We start from the raw sequence: 18422 nt of genomic DNA, 5'->3' as shown, positions 1-18422 counted from the left end.
CCCCTCTGTTTCTCGCCCTCTGTTTCAGCCCCTCTGTTTCAGCCCCTCTGTTTAAGCCCCTCTGTTTCAGTCCCTCTGTTTCTCGCCCTCTGTTTCTCCCCCTCTGATTTAGCCCCTCTGTTTCAGCCCCTCTGTTTCAGCCCCTCTGTTTCGCGCTCTCTGTTTCAGCCCCTCTGATTCAGCCCCTCTGTTTCAGCCCCTCTGAATCAGCCCCTCTGTTTCTCGCCCTCTGTTTCAGCCCCTCTATTTCAGCCCCTCTGATTCAGCCCCTCTGATTCAGACCCTCTGTTTCTCGCCCTCTGTTTCAGCCCCTCTGTTTCAGCCCTTCTGTTTCAGCCACTCTGTTTCTCGCCCTCTGTTTCTCGCCCTCTGTTTCATCCCCTCTGTTTCTCGCCCTCTGTTTCTGCCCCTCTGTTTCTCGCCCTCTGTTTCAGCCCCTCTGTTTCAGCCACTCTGTTTCAGCCCCTCTGTTTCAGCCCCTCTGTTTCTCGCCCTCTGTTTCAGCCCCTCTGTTTCTCGACCTCTGTTTCAGCCCCTCTGTTTCTCGCCCACTGTTTCAGCCCCTCTGATTCAGCCCCTCTGTTTCTCGCCCTCTGTTTCAGCCCCTCTGTTTCTCGACCTCTGTTTCAGCCCCTCTGTTTCAGCCCCTCTGTTTCAGCCCCTCTGTTTCTCGCCCTCTGTTTCAGCCCCTCTGTTTCTCGCCCTCTGTTTCAGGCTCTCTGTTTCAGCCCGTCTGTTTCAGCCCCTCTGTTTCAGCCACTCTGTTGCATCCCCTCTGTTTCAGCGCCTCTGTTTCTCGCTCTCTGTTTCAGCCCAACTATTTCTCGCCCTCTGTTTCAGCCCCTCTGTTTCAGCCCCTCAGTTTCAACCCCTCTGTTTCAGCCACTCTGTTGCATCCCCTCTGTTTCAGCCCCTCTGTTTCTCGCCCTCTGTTTCAGCCCCTCTGTTTCAGCCCCTCTGTTTCAGTCCCTCTGTTTCTCGCCCTCTGTTTCTCGCTCTCTGTTTCAGCCCCTCTGTTTCAGCCACTCTGTTTCAGTCCCTCTGTTTCTCGCCCTCTGTTTCTCGCCCTCTGTTTCAGCCCCTCTGTTTCTCGCCCTCTGTTTCATCCCCTCTGTTTCTCGCCGTCTGTTTCAGCCCTTCTGTTTCAGCCCCTCTGTTTCAGCCCCTCTGTTTCAGACCCTCTGTTTCTCGCCCTCTGTTTCAGCCCCTCTGTTTCTCGCCCTCTTTTTCATCCCCTCTGTTTCTCGCCCTCTGTTTCAGCCCCTCTGTTTCTCGCCCTCTGTTTCAGCCCCTCTGTTTCTCGCCCTCTGTTTCAGCCCATCTGATTCAGCCCCTCTGTTTCAGCCCCTCTGTTTCAGACCCTCTGTTTCAGCCCCTCTGTTTCATCCCCTCTGTTTCTCGCCCTCTGTTTCTCACCCTCTGTTTCTCGCCCTCTGTTTCAGCCCCTCTGTTTTTCGCCCTCTGTTTCAGCCCCTCTGTTTCTCGCCCTCTGTTTCAGGCTCTCTGTTTCAGCTCGTCTGTTTCAGCCCCTCTTTTTCAGCCCCTCTGTTTCCGCCCCTCTGTTTCAGCCCCTCTGTTTCAGCCCCTCTGTTTCTCGACCTCTGTTTCAGCCCCTCTGTTTCTCGCCCTCTGTTTCAGCCCCTCTGTTCCACCCCCTGATTCAGCCCATCTGATTCAGCCCCTCTGTTTCAGCCCCTCTGATTCAGCCCCTCTGTTTCAGCCCCTCTGTTTCATCCCCTCTGTTTCTCGCCCTCTGTTTCTCACCCTCTGTTTCTCGCCCTCTGTTTCAGCCCCTCTGTTTTTCGCCCTCTGTTTCAGCCCCACTGTTTCTCGCCCTCTGTTTCAGGCTCTCTGTTTCAGCCCGTCTGTTTCAGCCCCTCTGTTTCTCGCACTCTGTTTCTCGCCCGCTGTTTCAGCCCCTTTGTTTCTCGCCCTCTGTTTCAGCCCCTCTGTTTCAGCCCCTCTGTTTCAGCCCCTCTGTTTCTCGCCTTCTGTTTCTCGATCTGTTTCAGCCCCTCTGTTTCTCGCCCTCTGTTTCAGCCCCTCTATTTCAGCCCCTCTCATTCTGCCGCTCTGATTCAGCCCCTCTGTTTCTCGCCCTCTGTTTCAGCCCCTCTTTTTCAGCCCTTCTGTTTCAGCCCCTCTGTTTCAGCCCCTCTGTTTCTCGCCCTCTGTTTCAGCCCCTCTGTTTCTCGCCCTCTGTTTCTGCCCCTCTGTTTCTCGCCCTCTGTTTCAGCCCCTCTGTTTCAGCCCCTCTGTTTCAGCCCCTCTGTTTCTCGCCTCTGTTTCAGCCCCTCTGTTTCTCGCCCTCTGTTTCTGCCCCTCTGATTTAGCCCCTCTGTTTCAGCCCCTCTGTTTCAGCCCCTCTGTTTCGCGCTCTCTGTTTCAGCCCCTCTGTTTCAGCCACTCTGTTTCTCGCCCTCTGTTTCTGCCCCTCTGTTTCTCGTCCTCTGTTTCAGCCCCTCTGATTCAGCCCCTCAGTTTCAGGCTCTCTGTTTCAGCCCGTCTGTTTCAGCCCCTCTGTTTCAGCCCCTCTGTTTCTCGCACTCTGTTTCTCGCCCTCTGTTTCAGCCCCTCTGTTTCTCGCCCCTGTTTCAGCCCATCTGATTCAGCCCCTCTGTTGAAGCACCTCTGAATCAGCCCCTCTGTTTCAGCCCCTCTGTTTCAGCCCCTCTGTTTCATCCCCTCTGTTTCTCGCCCTCTGTTTCTCACCCTCTGTTTCTCGCCCTCTCTTTCAGCCCCTCTGTTTTTCGCTCTCTGTTTCAGCCCCTCTGTTTCTTGCCCTCTGTTTCAGGCTCTCTGTTTCAGCCCCTCTGTTTCAGCCCCTCTGTTTCAGCCCCTCTGTTTCTCGCCTTCTGTTTCTCGCCCTCTGTTTCAGCCCCTCTGTTTCTCGCCCTCTGTTTCAGCCCCTCTGTTTCAGCCCCTCTGTTTCAGCCCCTCTGTGTCAGCCCCTCTGTTTCTCGCCCTCTGTTTCAGCCCCTCTGTTTCTCGCCCTCTGTTTCCGCCCCTCTGATTTAGCCCCTCTGTTTCAGCCCCTCTGTTTCAGCCCCTCTGTTTCTCGCCCTCTGTTTCAGCCCCTCTGTTGCGCGCTCTCTGTTTCAGCCCCTCTGTTTCAGCCACTCTGTTTCTCGCCCTCTGTTTCTGCCCCTCTGTTTCTCGCCCTCTGTTTCAGCCCCTCTGTTTCAGCACCTCTGTTGCAGCACCTCTGATTCAGCCCCTCTGTTTCAGCTCCTCTGAATCAGCCCCTCTGATTCAGCCCCTCTGTTTCAGCCCCTCTGTTTCAGCCCCTCTGTTTCTCGCCCTCTGTTTCAGCCCCTCTGATTCAGCCCCTCTGTTTCTCGCCCTCTGTTTCAGCCCCTTGGTTTCTCGCCCTCTGTTTCAGCCACTCGGTTTCTCGCCCTCTGTTTCAGCCCCTCTGTTTCTCGCCCTCTGTTTCAGCCCTTCTGTTTCTCGCCCTCTGTTTCAGCCCCTCTGTTTCAGCCCCTCTGTTTCAGCCCCTCTGTTTCTCGCCCTCTGTTTCTCGCCCTCTGTTTCAGCCCCTCTGTTTCAGCCCCTCTGTTTCAGCCCCTCTGTTTCAGTCCCTCTGTTTCTCGCCCTCTGTTTCTCCCCCTCTGTTTCAGCCCCTCTGTTTCTCGCCCTCTGTTTCATCCCCTCTGTTTCTTGCCCTCTGTTTCAGCCCCTCTGTTTCAGCCCCTCTGTTTCAGCCCCTCTGTTTCAGTCCCTCTGTTTCTCGCCCTCTGTTTCTCCCCCTCTGTTTCAGCCCCTCTGTTTCTCGCCCTCTGTTTCATCCCCTCTGTTTCTTGCCCTCTGTTTCAGCCCCTCTGTTTCAGCCCGTCTGTTTCAGCCCCTCTGTTTCGGCCCCTCTGTTTCTCGCCCTCTGTTTCAGCTCCTCTGTTTCTCGCCCTCTGTTTCTGCCCCTCTGATTTAGCCCCTCTGTTTCAGCTCCTCTGTTTCAGCCCCTCTGTTTCTCGCCCTCTGTTTCTGCCCCTCTGTTTCTCGCCCTCTGTTTCAGCCCCTCTGATTCAGCCCCTCTGTTTCACCCCTCTGAATCAGCCCCTCTGATTCAGCCCCTCTGTTTCTCGCCCTCTGTTTCAGCCCCTCTGTTTCTCGCCCGCTGTTTCAGCCCCTCTGTTTCTCACCGTCTGTTTCGGCCCCTCTGTTTCTCACCCTCTGTTTCTCGCCCTCTGTTTCAGCCCCTCTGTTTCTCGCCCTCTGTTTCAGCCCCTCTGTTTCAGCACCTCTGTTTCTCGCCCTCTGTTTCAGCTCCTCTGTTTCTCACCCTCTGTTTCAGCCCCTCTGTTTCAGCCGCTCTGTTTCTCGCCCTCTGTTTCAGGCCCTCTGTTTCTCGCCCTCTGTTTCAGCCCCTCTGTTTCTCGCCCACTGTTTCAGCCCCTCTGATTCAGCCCCTCTGTTTCTCGCCCTCTGTTTCAGCCCCACTGTTTCTCGCCCTCTGTTTCAGCCCCTCTGTTTCAGCCCCTCTGTTTCAGCCCTTCTGTTTCAGCCCCTCTGTTTCAGCCCCTCTGTTTCTCGCCCTCTCTTTCATCCCCTCTGTTTCTTGCCCTCTGATTCTGCCCCTCTGTTTCTCGCCCTCTGTTTCAGCCCCTCTGTTTCAGCCCCTCAGTTTCTCGCCCTCTGTTTCAGCCCCTCTGTTTCTCGCCCACTGTTTAACCCCCTCGAATTCAGCCCCTCTGTTTCTCGCCCTCTGTTTCAGCCCCTCAGTTTCTCGCCCTCTGTTTCAGCCCCTCTGTTTCAGCCCCTCTGTTTCTCGCACTCTGTTTCAGCCCCTCTGTTTCTCACCCTCTGTTTCAGCGCCTCTGTTTCTCGCCCTCTGTTAGAGCCCATCTATTTCTCGCCCTCTGTTTCAGCCCCTCTGTTTCAGCCCCTCTTTTTCAGCCCCTCTGTTTCTCGCCCTCTGTTTCAGCCCCTCTGTTTCTCGCCCTCTGTTTCAGCCCCTCTGTTTCTCGCCCTCTGTTTCAGCCCCTCTGTTTCAGCCCCTCTGTTTCAGTCCCTCTGTTTCTCGCCCTCTATTTCTCGCCCTCTGTTTCTGCCCCTCTGATTTAGCCCCTCTGTTTCAGCCCCTCTGTTTCAGCCCCACTGTTTCTCGCCCACTGTTTCAGCCCCTCTGTTTCGTGCTCTCTATTTCAGCCCCTCTGTTTCAGCCACTCTGTTTCTCGCCCTCTGTTTCTGCCCCTCTGTTTCTCGCCCTCTGTTTCAGCCCCTCTGTTTCAGCCCCTCTGTTTCAGCCCCTCTGTGTCAGCCCCTCTGTTTCTCGCCCTCTGTTTCAGCCCCTCTGTTTCTCGCCCTCTGTTTCCGCCCCTCTGATTTAGCCCCTCTGTTTCAGCCCCTCTGTTTCAGCCCCTCTGTTTCTCGCCCTCTGTTTCAGCCCCTCTGTTGCGCGCTCTCTGTTTCAGCCCCTCTGTTTCAGCCACTCTGTTTCTCGCCCTCTGTTTCTGCCCCTCTGTTTCTCGCCCTCTGTTTCAGCCCCTCTGTTTCAGCACCTCTGTTGCAGCACCTCTGATTCAGCCCCTCTGTTTCAGCTCCTCTGAATCAGCCCCTCTGATTCAGCCCCTCTGTTTCAGCCCCTCTGTTTCAGCCCCTCTGTTTCTCGCCCTCTGTTTCAGCCCCTCTGATTCAGCCCCTCTGTTTCTCGCCCTCTGTTTCAGCCCCTTGGTTTCTCGCCCTCTGTTTCAGCCACTCGGTTTCTCGCCCTCTGTTTCAGCCCCTCTGTTTCTCGCCCTCTGTTTCAGCCCTTCTGTTTCTCGCCCTCTGTTTCAGCCCCTCTGTTTCAGCCCCTCTGTTTCAGCCCCTCTGTTTCTCGCCCTCTGTTTCTCGCCCTCTGTTTCAGCCCCTCTGTTTCAGCCCCTCTGTTTCAGCCCCTCTGTTTCAGTCCCTCTGTTTCTCGCCCTCTGTTTCTCCCCCTCTGTTTCAGCCCCTCTGTTTCTCGCCCTCTGTTTCATCCCCTCTGTTTCTTGCCCTCTGTTTCAGCCCCTCTGTTTCAGCCCCTCTGTTTCAGCCCCTCTGTTTCAGTCCCTCTGTTTCTCGCCCTCTGTTTCTCCGCCTCTGTTTCAGCCCCTCTGTTTCTCGCCCTCTGTTTCATCCCCTCTGTTTCTTGCCCTCTGTTTCAGCCCCTCTGTTTCAGCCCGTCTGTTTCAGCCCCTCTGATTTAGCCCCTCTGTTTCAGCTCCTCTGTTTCAGCCCCTCTGTTTCTCGCCCTCTGTTTCTGCCCCTCTGTTTCTCGCCCTCTGTTTCAGCCCCTCTGATTCAGCCCCTCTGTTTCACCCCTCTGAATCAGCCCCTCTGATTCAGCCCCTCTGTTTCTCGCCCTCTGTTTCAGCCCCTCTGTTTCTCGCCCGCTGTTTCAGCCCCTCTGTTTCTCACCGTCTGTTTCGGCCCCTCTGTTTCTCACCCTCTGTTTCTCGCCCTCTGTTTCAGACCCTCTGTTTCTCGCCCTCTGTTTCAGCCCCTCTGTTTCAGCACCTCTGTTTCTCGCCCTCTGTTTCAGCTCCTCTGTTTCTCACCCTCTGTTTCAGCCCCTCTGTTTCAGCCGCTCTGTTTCTCGCCCTCTGTTTCAGGCCCTCTGTTTCTCGCCCTCTGTTTCAGCCCCTCTGTTTCTCGCCCACTGTTTCAGCCCCTCTGATTCAGCCCCTCTGTTTCTCGCCCTCTGTTTCAGCCCCACTGTTTCTCGCCCTCTGTTTCAGCCCCTCTGTTTCAGCCCCTCTGTTTCAGCCCTTCTGTTTCAGCCCCTCTGTTTCAGCCCCTCTGTTTCTCGCCCTCTCTTTCATCCCCTCTGTTTCTTGCCCTCTGATTCTGCCCCTCTGTTTCTCGCCCTCTGTTTCAGCCCCTCTGTTTCAGCCCCTCAGTTTCTCGCCCTCTGTTTCAGCCCCTCTGTTTCTCGCCCACTGTTTAACCCCCTCGAATTCAGCCCCTCTGTTTCTCGCCCTCTGTTTCAGCCCCTCTGTTTCTCGCCCTCTGTTTCAGCCCCTCTGTTTCAGCCCCTCTGTTTCTCGCCCTCTGTTTCAGCCCCTCTGTTTCTCACCCTCTGTTTCAGCGCCTCTGTTTCTCGCCCTCTGTTAGAGCCCATCTATTTCTCGCCCTCTGTTTCAGTCCCTCTGTTTCAGCCCCTCTTTTTCAGCCCCTCTGTTTCTCGCCCTCTGTTTCAGCCCCTCTGTTTCTCGCCCTCTGTTTCAGCCCCTCTGTTTCTCGCCCTCTGTTTCAGCCCCTCTGTTTCTCGCCCTCTGTTTCAGCCCCTCTGTTTCTCGCCCTCTGTTTCAGCCCCTCTGTTTCTCGCCCTCTGTTTCAGCCCCTCTGTTTCTCGCCCCTGTTTCAGCCCATCTGATTCAGCCCCTCTGTTGAAGCACCTCTGAATCAGCCCCTCTGTTTCAGCCCCTCTGTTTCAGCCCCTCTGTTTCATCCCCTCTGTTTCTCGCCCTCTGTTTCTCACCCTCTGTTTCTCGCCCTCTCTTTCAGCCCGTCTGTTTTTCGCTCTCTGTTTCAGCCCCTCTGTTTCTTGCCCTCTGTTTCAGGCTCTCTGTTTCAGCCCCTCTGTTTCAGCCCCTCTGTTTCAGCCCCTCTGTTTCTCGCCTTCTGTTTCTCGCCCTCTGTTTCAGCCCCTCTGTTTCTCGCCCTCTGTTTCAGCCCCTCTGTTTCAGCCCCTCTGTTTCAGCCCCTCTGTGTCAGCCCCTCTGTTTCTCGCCCTCTGTTTCAGCCCCTCTGTTTCTCGCCCTCTGTTTCCGCCCCTCTGATTTAGCCCCTCTGTTTCAGCCCCTCTGTTTCAGCCCCTCTGTTTCTCGCCCTCTGTTTCAGCCCCTCTGTTGCGCGCTCTCTGTTTCAGCCCCTCTGTTTCAGCCACTCTGTTTCTCGCCCTCTGTTTCTGCCCCTCTGTTTCTCGCCCTCTGCTTCAGCCCCTCTGTGTCAGCACCTCTGTTGCAGCACCTCTGATTCAGCCCCTCTGTTTCAGCTCCTCTGAATCAGCCCCTCTGATTCAGCCCCTCTGTTTCAGCCCCTCTGTTTCAGCCCCTCTGTTTCTCGCCCTCTGTTTCAGCCCCTCTGATTCAGCCCCTCTGTTTCTCGCCCTCTGTTTCAGCCCCTTGGTTTCTCGCCCTCTGTTTCAGCCACTCGGTTTCTCGCCCTGTGTTTCAGCCCCTCTGTTTCTCGCCCTCTGTTTCAGCCCTTCTGTTTCTCGCCCTCTGTTTCAGCCCCTCTGTTTCAGCCCCTCTGTTTCAGCCCCTCTGTTTCTCGCCCTCTGTTTCTCGCCCTCTGTTTCAGCCCCTCTGTTTCAGCCCCTCTGTTTCAGCCCCTCTGTTTCAGTCCCTCTGTTTCTCGCCCTCTGTTTCTCCCCCTCTGTTTCAGCCCCTCTGTTTCTCGCCCTCTGTTTCATCCCCTCTGTTTCTTGCCCTCTGTTTCAGCCCCTCTGTTTCAGCCCCTCTGTTTCAGCCCCTCTGTTTCAGTCCCTCTGTTTCTCGCCCTCTGTTTCTCCCCCTCTGTTTCAGCCCCTCTGTTTCTCGCCCTCTGTTTCATCCCCTCTGTTTCTTGCCCTCTGTTTCAGCCCCTCTGTTTCAGCCCGTCTGTTTCAGCCCCTCTGTTTCGGCCCCTCTGTTTCTCGCCCTCTGTTTCAGCTCCTCTGTTTCTCGCCCTCTGTTTCTGCCCCTCTGATTTAGCCCCTCTGTTTCAGCTCCTCTGTTTCAGCCCCTCTGTTTCTCGCCCTCTGTTTCTGCCCCTCTGTTTCTCGCCCTCTGTTTCAGCCCCTCTGATTCAGCCCCTCTGTTTCACCCCTCTGAATCAGCCCCTCTGATTCAGCCCCTCTGTTTCTCGCCCTCTGTTTCAGCCCCTCTGTTTCTCGCCCGCTGTTTCAGCCCCTCTGTTTCTCACCGTCTGTTTCGGCCCCTCTGTTTCTCACCCTCTGTTTCTCGCCCTCTGTTTCAGCCCCTCTGTTTCTCGCCCTCTGTTTCAGCCCCTCTGTTTCAGCACCTCTGTTTCTCGCCCTCTGTTTCAGCTCCTCTGTTTCTCACCCTCTGTTTCAGCCCCTCTGTTTCAGCCGCTCTGTTTCTCGCCCTCTGTTTCAGGCCCTCTGTTTCTCGCCCTCTGTTTCAGCCCCTCTGTTTCTCGCCCACTGTTTCAGCCCCTCTGATTCAGCCCCTCTGTTTCTCGCCCTCTGTTTCAGCCCCACTGTTTCTCGCCCTCTGTTTCAGCCCCTCTGTTTCAGCCCCTCTGTTTCAGCCCTTCTGTTTCAGCCCCTCTGTTTCAGCCCCTCTGTTTCTCGCCCGCTCTTTCATCCCCTCTGTTTCTTGCCGTCTGATTCTGCCCCTCTGTTTCTCGCCCTCTGTTTCAGCCCCTCTGTTTCAGCCCCTCAGTTTCTCGCCCTCTGTTTCAGCCCCTCTGTTTCTCGCCCACTGTTTAACCCCCTCGAATTCAGCCCCTCTGTTTCTCGCCCTCTGTTTCAGCCCCTCTGTTTCTCGCCCTCTGTTTCAGCCCCTCTGTTTCAGCCCCTCTGTTTCTCGCCCTCTGTTTCAGCCCCTCTGTTTCTCACCCTCTGTTTCAGCGCCTCTGTTTCTCGCCCTCTGTTAGAGCCCATCTATTTCTCGCCCTCTGTTTCAGCCCCTCTGTTTCAGCCCCTCTTTTTCAGCCCCTCTGTTTCAGCCCCTCTGTTTCAGCCCCTCTGTTTCAGTCCCTCTGTTTCTCGCCCTCTATTTCTCGCCCTCTGTTTCTGCCCCTCTGATTTAGCCCCTCTGTTTCAGCCCCTCTGTTTCAGCCCCACTGTTTCTCGCCCACTGTTTCAGCCCCTCTGTTTCGTGCTCTCTATTTCAGCCCCTCTGTTTCAGCCACTCTGTTTCTCGCCCTCTGTTTCTGCCCCTCTGTTTCTCGCCCTCTGTTTCAGCCCCTCTGTTTCAGCCCCTCTGTTTCAGCCCCTCTGTGTCAGCCCCTCTGTTTCTCGCCCTCTGTTTCAGCCCCTCTGTTTCTCGCCCTCTGTTTCCGCCCCTCTGATTTAGCCACTCTGTTTCAGCCCCTCTGTTTCAGCCCCTCTGTTTCTCGCCCTCTGTTTCAGCCCCTCTGTTGCGCGCTCTCTGTTTCAGCCCCTCTGTTTCAGCCACTCTGTTTCTCGCCCTCTGTTTCTGCCCCTCTGTTTCTCGCCCTCTGTTTCAGCCCCTCTGTTTCAGCACCTCTGTTGCAGCACCTCTGATTCAGCCCCTCTGTTTCAGCTCCTCTGAATCAGCCCCTCTGATTCAGCCCCTCTGTTTCAGCCCCTCTGTTTCAGCCCCTCTGTTTCTCGCCCTCTGTTTCAGCCCCTCTGATTCAGCCCCTCTGTTTCTCGCCCTCTGTTTCAGCCCCTTGGTTTCTCGCCCTCTGTTTCAGCCACTCGGTTTCTCGCCCTCTGTTTCAGCCCCTCTGTTTCTCGCCCTCTGTTTCAGCCCTTCTGTTTCTCGCCCTCTGTTTCAGCCCCTCTGTTTCAGCCCCTCTGTTTCAGCCCCTCTGTTTCTCGCCCTCTGTTTCTCGCCCTCTGTTTCAGCCCCTCTGTTTCAGCCCCTCTGTTTCAGCCCCTCTGTTTCAGTCCCTCTGTTTCTCGCCCTCTGTTTCTCCCCCTCTGTTTCAGCCCCTCTGTTTCTCGCCCTCTGTTTCATCCCCTCTGTTTCTTGCCCTCTGTTTCAGCCCCTCTGTTTCAGCCCCTCTGTTTCAGCCCCTCTGTTTCAGTCCCTCTGTTTCTCGCCCTCTGTTTCTCCGCCTCTGTTTCAGCCCCTCTGTTTCTCGCCCTCTGTTTCATCCCCTCTGTTTCTTGCCCTCTGTTTCAGCCCCTCTGTTTCAGCCCGTCTGTTTCAGCCCCTCTGTTTCGGCCCCTCTGTTTCTCGCCCTCTGTTTCAGCTCCTCTGTTTCTCGCCGTCTGTTTCTGCCCCTCTGATTTAGCCCCTCTGTTTCAGCTCCTCTGTTTCAGCCCCTCTGTTTCTCGCCCTCTGTTTCTGCCCCTCTGTTTCTCGCCCTCTGTTTCAGCCCCTCTGATTCAGCCCCTCTGTTTCACCCCTCTGAATCAGCCCCTCTGATTCAGCCCCTCTGTTTCTCGCCCTCTGTTTCAGCCCCTCTGTTTCTCGCCCGCTGTTTCAGCCCCTCTGTTTCTCACCGTCTGTTTCGGCCCCTCTGTTTCTCACCCTCTGTTTCTCGCCCTCTGTTTCAGACCCTCTGTTTCTCGCCCTCTGTTTCAGCCCCTCTGTTTCAGCACCTCTGTTTCTCGCCCTCTGTTTCAGCTCCTCTGTTTCTCACCCTCTGTTTCAGCCCCTCTGTTTCAGCCGCTCTGTTTCTCGCCCTCTGTTTCAGGCCCTCTGTTTCTCGCCCTCTGTTTCAGCCCCTCTGTTTCTCGCCCACTGTTTCAGCCCCTCTGATTCAGCCCCTCTGTTTCTCGCCCTCTGTTTCAGCCCCACTGTTTCTCGCCCTCTGTTTCCGCCCCTCTGTTTCAGCCCCTCTGTTTCAGCCCTTCTGTTTCAGCCCCTCTGTTTCAGCCCCTCTGTTTCTCGCCCTCTCTTTCATCCCCTCTGTTTCTTGCCCTCTGATTCTGCCCCTCTGTTTCTCGCCCTCTGTTTCAGCCCCTCTGTTTCAGCCCCTCAGTTTCTCGCCCTCTGTTTCAGCCCCTCTGTTTCTCGCCCACTGTTTAACCCCCTCGAATTCAGCCCCTCTGTTTCTCGCCCTCTGTTTCAGCCCCTCTGTTTCTCGCCCTCTGTTTCAGCCCCTCTGTTTCAGCCCCTCTGTTTCTCGCCCTCTGTTTCAGCCCCTCTGTTTCTCACCCTCTGTTTCAGCGCCTCTGTTTCTCGCCCTCTGTTAGAGCCCATCTATTTCTCGCCCTCTGTTTCAGCCCCTCTGTTTCAGCCCCTCTTTTTCAGCCCCTCTGTTTCTCGCCCTCTGTTTCAGCCCCTCTGTTTCTCGCCCTCTGTTTCAGCCCCTCTGTTTCTCGCCCTCTGTTTCAGCCCCTCTGTTTCAGCCCCTCTGTTTCAGTCCCTCTGTTTCTCGCCCTCTATTTCTCGCCCTCTGTTTCTGCCCCTCTGATTTAGCCCCTCTGTTTCAGCCCCTCTGTTTCAGCCCCACTGTTTCTCGCCCACTGTTTCAGCCCCTCTGTTTCGTGCTCTCTATTTCAGCCCCTCTGTTTCAGCCACTCTGTTTCTCGCCCTCTGTTTCTGCCCCTCTGTTTCTCGCCCTCTGTTTCAGCGCCTCTGTTTCTCGCCCTCTGTTTCAGCGCCTCTGTTTCTCGCTCTCTGTTTCAGCCCAACTATTTCGCGCCCTCTGTTTCAGCCCCTCTGTTTCAGCCCCTCTGTTTTAGCCCCTCTGTTTCATCCCCTCTGTTTCAGCCCCTCTGTTTCTCGCCCTCTGTTTCAGCCCCTCTGTTGCGCGCTCTCTGTTTCAGCCCCTCTGTTTCAGCCCCTCTGTTTCAGTCCCTCTGTTTCTCGCCCTCTGTTTCAGCCCCTCTGTTTCAGCCCCTCTGTTTCAGCCCCACTGTTTCTCGCCCACTGTTTCAGCCCCTCTGTTTCGTGCTCTCTATTTCAGCCCCTCTGTTTCAGCCACTCTGTTTCTCGCCCTCTGTTTCTGCCCCTCTGTTTCTCGCCCTCTGTTTCAGCGCCTCTGTTTCTCGCCCTTTGTTTCAGCGCCTCTGTTTCTCGCTCTCTGTTTCAGCCCAACTATTTCGCGCCCTCTGTTTCAGCCCCTCTGTTTCAGCCCCTCTGTTTTAGCCCCTCTGTTTCACCCCTCTGTTTCAGCCCCTCTGTTTCTCGCCCTCTGTTTCAGCCCCTCTGTTTCATCCCCTCTGTTTCAGCCCCTCTGTTTCAGCCCCTCTGTTTCAGTCCCTCTGTTTCTCGCCCTCTGTTTCTCGCCCTCTGTTTCAGCCCCTCTGTTTCTCGCCCTCTGTTTCATCCCCTCTGTTTCTCGCCCTCTGTTTCAGCCCCTCTGTTTCAGCCCCTCTGTTTCAGCCCCTCTGTTTCAGACCCTCTGTTTCTCGCCCTCTGTTTCAGCCCCTCTGTTTCTCGCCCTCTGTTTCAGCCCCTCTGTTTCAGCCCCTCTGTTTCAGCCCTTCTGTTTCAGCCCCTCTGTTTCAGCCCCTCTGTTTCTCGCCCTCTCTTTCATCCCCTCTGTTTCTTGCCCTCTGATTCTGCCCCTCTGTTTCTCGCCCTCTGTTTCAGCCCCTCTGTTTCAGCCCCTCAGTTTCTCGCCCTCTGTTTCAGCCCCTCTGTTTCTCGCCCACTGTTTAACCCCCTCGAATTCAGCCCCTCTGTTTCTCGCCCTCTGTTTCAGCCCCTCTGTTTCTCGCCCTCTGTTTCAGCCCCTCTGTTTCAGCCCCTCTGTTTCTCGCCCTCTGTTTCAGCCCCTCTGTTTCTCACCCTCTGTTTCAGCGCCTCTGTTTCTCGCCCTCTGTTAGAGCCCATCTATTTCTCGCCCTCTGTTTCAGTCCCTTTGTTTCAGCCCCTCTTTTTCAGCCCCTCTGTTTCTCGCCCTCTGTTTCAGCCCCTCTGTTTCTCGCCCTCTGTTTCAGCCCCTCTGTTTCTCGCCCTCTGTTTCAGCCCCTCTGTTTCTCGCCCTCTGTTTCAGCCCCTCTGTTTCTCGCCCTCTGTTTCAGCCCCTCTGTTTCTCGCCCTCTGTTTCAGCCCCTCTGTTTCTCGCCCCTGTTTCAGCCCATCTGATTCAGCCCCTCTGTTGAAGCACCTCTGAATCAGCCCCTCTGTTTCAGCCCCTCTGTTTCAGCCCCTCTGTTTCATCCCCTCTGTTTCTCGCCCTCTGTTTCTCACCCTCTGTTTCTCGCCCTCTCTTTCAGCCCGTCTGTTTTTCGCTCTCTGTTTCAGCCCCTCTGTTTCTTGCCCTCTGTTTCAGGCTCTCTGTTTCAGCCCCTCTGTTTCAGCCCCTCTGTTTCAGCCCCTCTGTTTCTCGCCTTCTGTTTCTCGCCCTCTGTTTCAGCCCCTCTGTTTCTCGCCCTCTGTTTCAGCCCCTCTGTTTCAGCCCCTCTGTTTCAGCCCCTCTGTGTCAGCCCCTCTGTTTCTCGCCCTCTGTTTCAGCCCCTCTGTTTCTCGCCCTCTGTTTCCGCCCCTCTGATTTAGCCCCTCTGTTTCAGCCCCTCTGTTTCAGCCCCTCTGTTTCTCGCCCTCTGTTTCAGCCCCTCTGTTGCGCGCTCTCTGTTTCAGCCCCTCTGTTTCAGCCACTCTGTTTCTCGCCCTCTGTTTCTGCCCCTCTGTTTCTCGCCCTCTGCTTCAGCCCCTCTGTGTCAGCACCTCTGTTGCAGCACCTCTGATTCAGCCCCTCTGTTTCAGCTCCTCTGAATCAGCCCCTCTGATTCAGCCCCTCTGTTTCAGCCCCTCTGTTTCAGCCCCTCTGTTTCTCGCCCTCTGTTTCAGCCCCTCTGATTCAGCCCCTCTGTTTCTCGCCCTCTGTTTCAGCCCCTTGGTTTCTCGCCCTCTGTTTCAGCCACTCGGTTTCTCGCCCTCTGTTTCAGCCCCTCTGTTTCTCGCCCTCTCTTTCAGCCCTTCTGTTTCTCGCCCTCTGTTTCAGCCCCTCTGTTTCAGCCCCTCTGTTTCAGCCCCTCTGTTTCTCGCCCTCTGTTTCTCGCCCTCTGTTTCAGCCCCTCTGTTTCAGCCCCTCTGTTTCAGCCCCTCTGTTTCAGTCCCTCTGTTTCTCGCCCTCTGTTTCTCCCCCTCTGTTTCAGCCCCTCTGTTTCTCGCCCTCTGTTTCATCCCCTCTGTTTCTTGCCCTCTGTTTCAGCCCCTCTGTTTCAGCCCCTCTGTTTCAGCCCCTCTGTTTCAGTCCCTCTGTTTCTCGCCCTCTGTTTCTCCCCCTCTGTTTCAGCCCCTCTGTTTCTCGCCCTCTGTTTCATCCCCTCTGTTTCTTGCCCTCTGTTTCAGCCCCTCTGTTTCAGCCCGTCTGTTTCAGCCCCTCTGTTTCGGCCCCTCTGTTTCTCGCCCTCTGTTTCAGCTCCTCTGTTTCTCGCCCTCTGTTTCTGCCCCTCTGATTTAGCCCCTCTGTTTCAGCTCCTCTGTTTCAGCCCCTCTGTTTCTCGCCCTCTGTTTCTGCCCCTCTGTTTCTCGCCCTCTGTTTCAGCCCCTCTGATTCAGCCCCTCTGTTTCACCCCTCTGAATCAGCCCCTCTGATTCAGCCCCTCTGTTTCTCGCCCTCTGTTTCAGCCCCTCTGTTTCTCGCCCGCTGTTTCAGCCCCTCTGTTTCTCACCGTCTGTTTCGGCCCCTCTGTTTCTCACCCTCTGTTTCTCGCCCTCTGTTTCAGCCCCTCTGTTTCTCGCCCTCTGTTTCAGCCCCTCTGTTTCAGCACCTCTGTTTCTCGCCCTCTGTTTCAGCTCCTCTGTTTCTCACCCTCTGTTTCAGCCCCTCTGTTTCAGCCGCTCTGTTTCTCGCCCTCTGTTTCAGGCCCTCTGTTTCTCGCCCTCTGTTTCAGCCCCTCTGTTTCTCGCCCACTGTTTCAGCCCCTCTGATTCAGCCCCTCTGTTTCTCGCCCTCTGTTTCAGCCCCACTGTTTCTCGCCCTCTGTTTCAGCCCCTCTGTTTCAGCCCCTCTGTTTCAGCCCTTCTGTTTCAGCCCCTCTGTTTCAGACCCTCTGTTTCTCGCCCTCTCTTTCATCCCCTCTGTTTCTTGCCCTCTGATTCTGCCCCTCTGTTTCTCGCCCTCTGTTTCAGCCCCTCTGTTTCAGCCCCTCAGTTTCTCGCCCTCTGTTTCAGCCCCTCTGTTTCTCGCCCACTGTTTAACCCCCTCGAATTCAGCCCCTCTGTTTCTCGCCCTCTGTTTCAGCCCCTCTGTTTCTCGCCCTCTGTTTCAGCCCCTCTGTTTCAGCCCCTCTGTTTCTCGCCCTCTGTTTCAGCCCCTCTGTTTCTCACCCTCTGTTTCAGCGCCTCTGTTTCTCGCCCTCTGTTAGAGCCCATCTATTTCTCGCCCTCTGTTTCAGCCCCTCTGTTTCAGCCCCTCTTTTTCAGCCCCTCTGTTTCAGCCCCTCTGTTTCAGCCCCTCTGTTTCAGTCCCTCTGTTTCTCGCCCTCTATTTCTCGCCCTCTGTTTCTGCCCCTCTGATTTAGCCCCTCTGTTTCAGCCCCTCTGTTTCAGCCCCACTGTTTCTCGCCCACTGTTTCAGCCCCTCTGTTTCGTGCTCTCTATTTCAGCCCCTCTGTTTCAGCCACTCTGTTTCTCGCCCTCTGTTTCTGCCCCTCTGTTTCTCGCCCTCTGTTTCAGCCCCTCTGTTTCAGCCCCTCTGTTTCAGCCCCTCTGTGTCAGCCCCTCTGTTTCTCGCCCTCTGTTTCAGCCCCTCTGTTTCTCGCCCTCTGTTTCCGCCCCTCTGATTTAGCCACTCTGTTTCAGCCCCTCTGTTTCAGCCCCTCTGTTTCTCGCCCTCTGTTTCAGCCCCTCTGTTGCGCGCTCTCTGTTTCAGCCCCTCTGTTTCAGCCACTCTGTTTCTCGCCCTCTGTTTCTGCCCCTCTGTTTCTCGCCCTCTGTTTCAGCCCCTCTGTTTCAGCACCTCTGTTGCAGCACCTCTGATTCAGCCCCTCTGTTTCAGCTCCTCTGAATCAGCCCCTCTGATTCAGCCCCTCTGTTTCAGCCCCTCTGTTTCAGCCCCTCTGTTTCTCGCCCTCTGTTTCAGCCCCTCTGATTCAGCCCCTCTGTTTCTCGCCCTCTGTTTCAGCCCCTTGGTTTCTCGCCCTCTGTTTCAGCCACTCGGTTTCTCGCCCTCTGTTTCAGCCCCTCTGTTTCTCGCCCTCTGTTTCAGCCCTTCTGTTTCTCGCCCTCTGTTTCAGCCCCTCTGTTTCAGCCCCTCTGTTTCAGCCCCTCTGTTTCTCGCCCTCTGTTTCTCGCCCTCTGTTTCAGCCCCTCTGTTTCAGCCCCTCTGTTTCAGCCCCTCTGTTTCAGTCCCTCTGTTTCTCGCCCTCTGTTTCTCCCCCTCTGTTTCAGCCCCTCTGTTTCTCGCCCTCTGTTTCATCCCCTCTGTTTCTTGCCCTCTGTTTCAGCCCCTCTGTTTCAGCCCCTCTGTTTCAGCCCCTCTGTTTCAGTCCCTCTGTTTCTCGCCCTCTGTTTCTCCGCCTCTGTTTCAGCCCCTCTGTTTCTCGCCCTCTGTTTCATCCCCTCTGTTTCTTGCCCTCTGTTTCAGCCCCTCTGTTTCAGCCCGTCTGTTTCAGCCCCTCTGTTTCGGCCCCTCTGTTTCTCGCCCTCTGTTTCAGCTCCTCTGTTTCTCGCCGTCTGTTTCTGCCCCTCTGATTTAGCCCCTCTGTTTCAGCTCCTCTGTTTCAGCCCCTCTGTTTCTCGCCCTCTGTTTCTGCCCCTCTGTTTCTCGCCCTCTGTTTCAGCCCCTCTGATTCAGCCCCTCTGTTTCACCCCTCTGAATCAGCCCCTCTGATTCAGCCCCTCTGTTTCTCGCCCTCTGTTTCAGCCCCTCTGTTTCTCGCCCGCTGTTTCAGCCCCTCTGTTTCTCACCGTCTGTTTCGGCCCCTCTGTTTCTCACCCTCTGTTTCTCGCCCTCTGTTTCAGACCCTCTGTTTCTCGCCCTCTGTTTCAGCCCCTCTGTTTCAGCACCTCTGTTTCTCGCCCTCTGTTTCAGCTCCTCTGTTTCTCACCCTCTGTTTCAGCCCCTCTGTTTCAGCCGCTCTGTTTCTCGCCCTCTGTTTCAGGCCCTCTGTTTCTCGCCCTCTGTTTCAGCCCCTCTGTTTCTCGCCCACTGTTTCAGCCCCTCTGATTCAGCCCCTCTGTTTCTCGCCCTCTGTTTCAGCCCCACTGTTTCTCGCCCTCTGTTTCCGCCCCTCTGTTTCAGCCCCTCTGTTTCAGCCCTTCTGTTTCAGCCCCTCTGTTTCAGCCCCTCTGTTTCTCGCCCTCTCTTTCATCCCCTCTGTTTCTTGCCCTCTGATTCTGCCCCTCTGTTTCTCGCCCTCTGTTTCAGCCCCTCTGTTTCAGCCCCTCAGTTTCTCGCCCTCTGTTTCAGCCCCTCTGTTTCTCGCCCACTGTTTAACCCCCTCGAATTCAGCCCCTCTGTTTCTCGCCCTCTGTTTCAGCCCCTCTGTTTCTCGCCCTCTATTTCAGCCCCTCTGTTTCAGCCCCTCTGTTTCTCGCCCTCTGTTTCAGCCCCTCTGTTTCTCACCCTCTGTTTCAGCGCCTCTGTTTCTCGCCCTCTGTTAGAGCCCATCTATTTCTCGCCCTCTGTTTCAGCCCCTCTGTTTCAGCCCCTCTTTTTCAGCCCCTCTGTTTCTCGCCCTCTGTTTCAGCCCCTCTGTTTCTCGCCCTCTGTTTCAGCCCCTCTGTTTCTCGCCCTCTGTTTCAGCCCCTCTGTTTCAGCCCCTCTGTTTCAGTCCCTCTGTTTCTCGCCCTCTATTTCTCGCCCTCTGTTTCTGCCCCTCTGATTTAGCCCCTCTGTTTCAGCCCCTCTGTTTCAGCCCCACTGTTTCTCGCCCACTGTTTCAGCCCCTCTGTTTCGTGCTCTCTATTTCA

The sequence above is a fragment of the Chiloscyllium punctatum genome, chromosome 22 (assembly GCF_047496795.1).
Source record: "Chiloscyllium punctatum isolate Juve2018m chromosome 22, sChiPun1.3, whole genome shotgun sequence".
NCBI classification, from domain to species: Eukaryota; Metazoa; Chordata; class Chondrichthyes; order Orectolobiformes; family Hemiscylliidae; genus Chiloscyllium; species Chiloscyllium punctatum.
The sequence above is the reverse complement of the archived record's forward strand: the minus strand, read 5'-3'. Positions refer to the sequence as shown.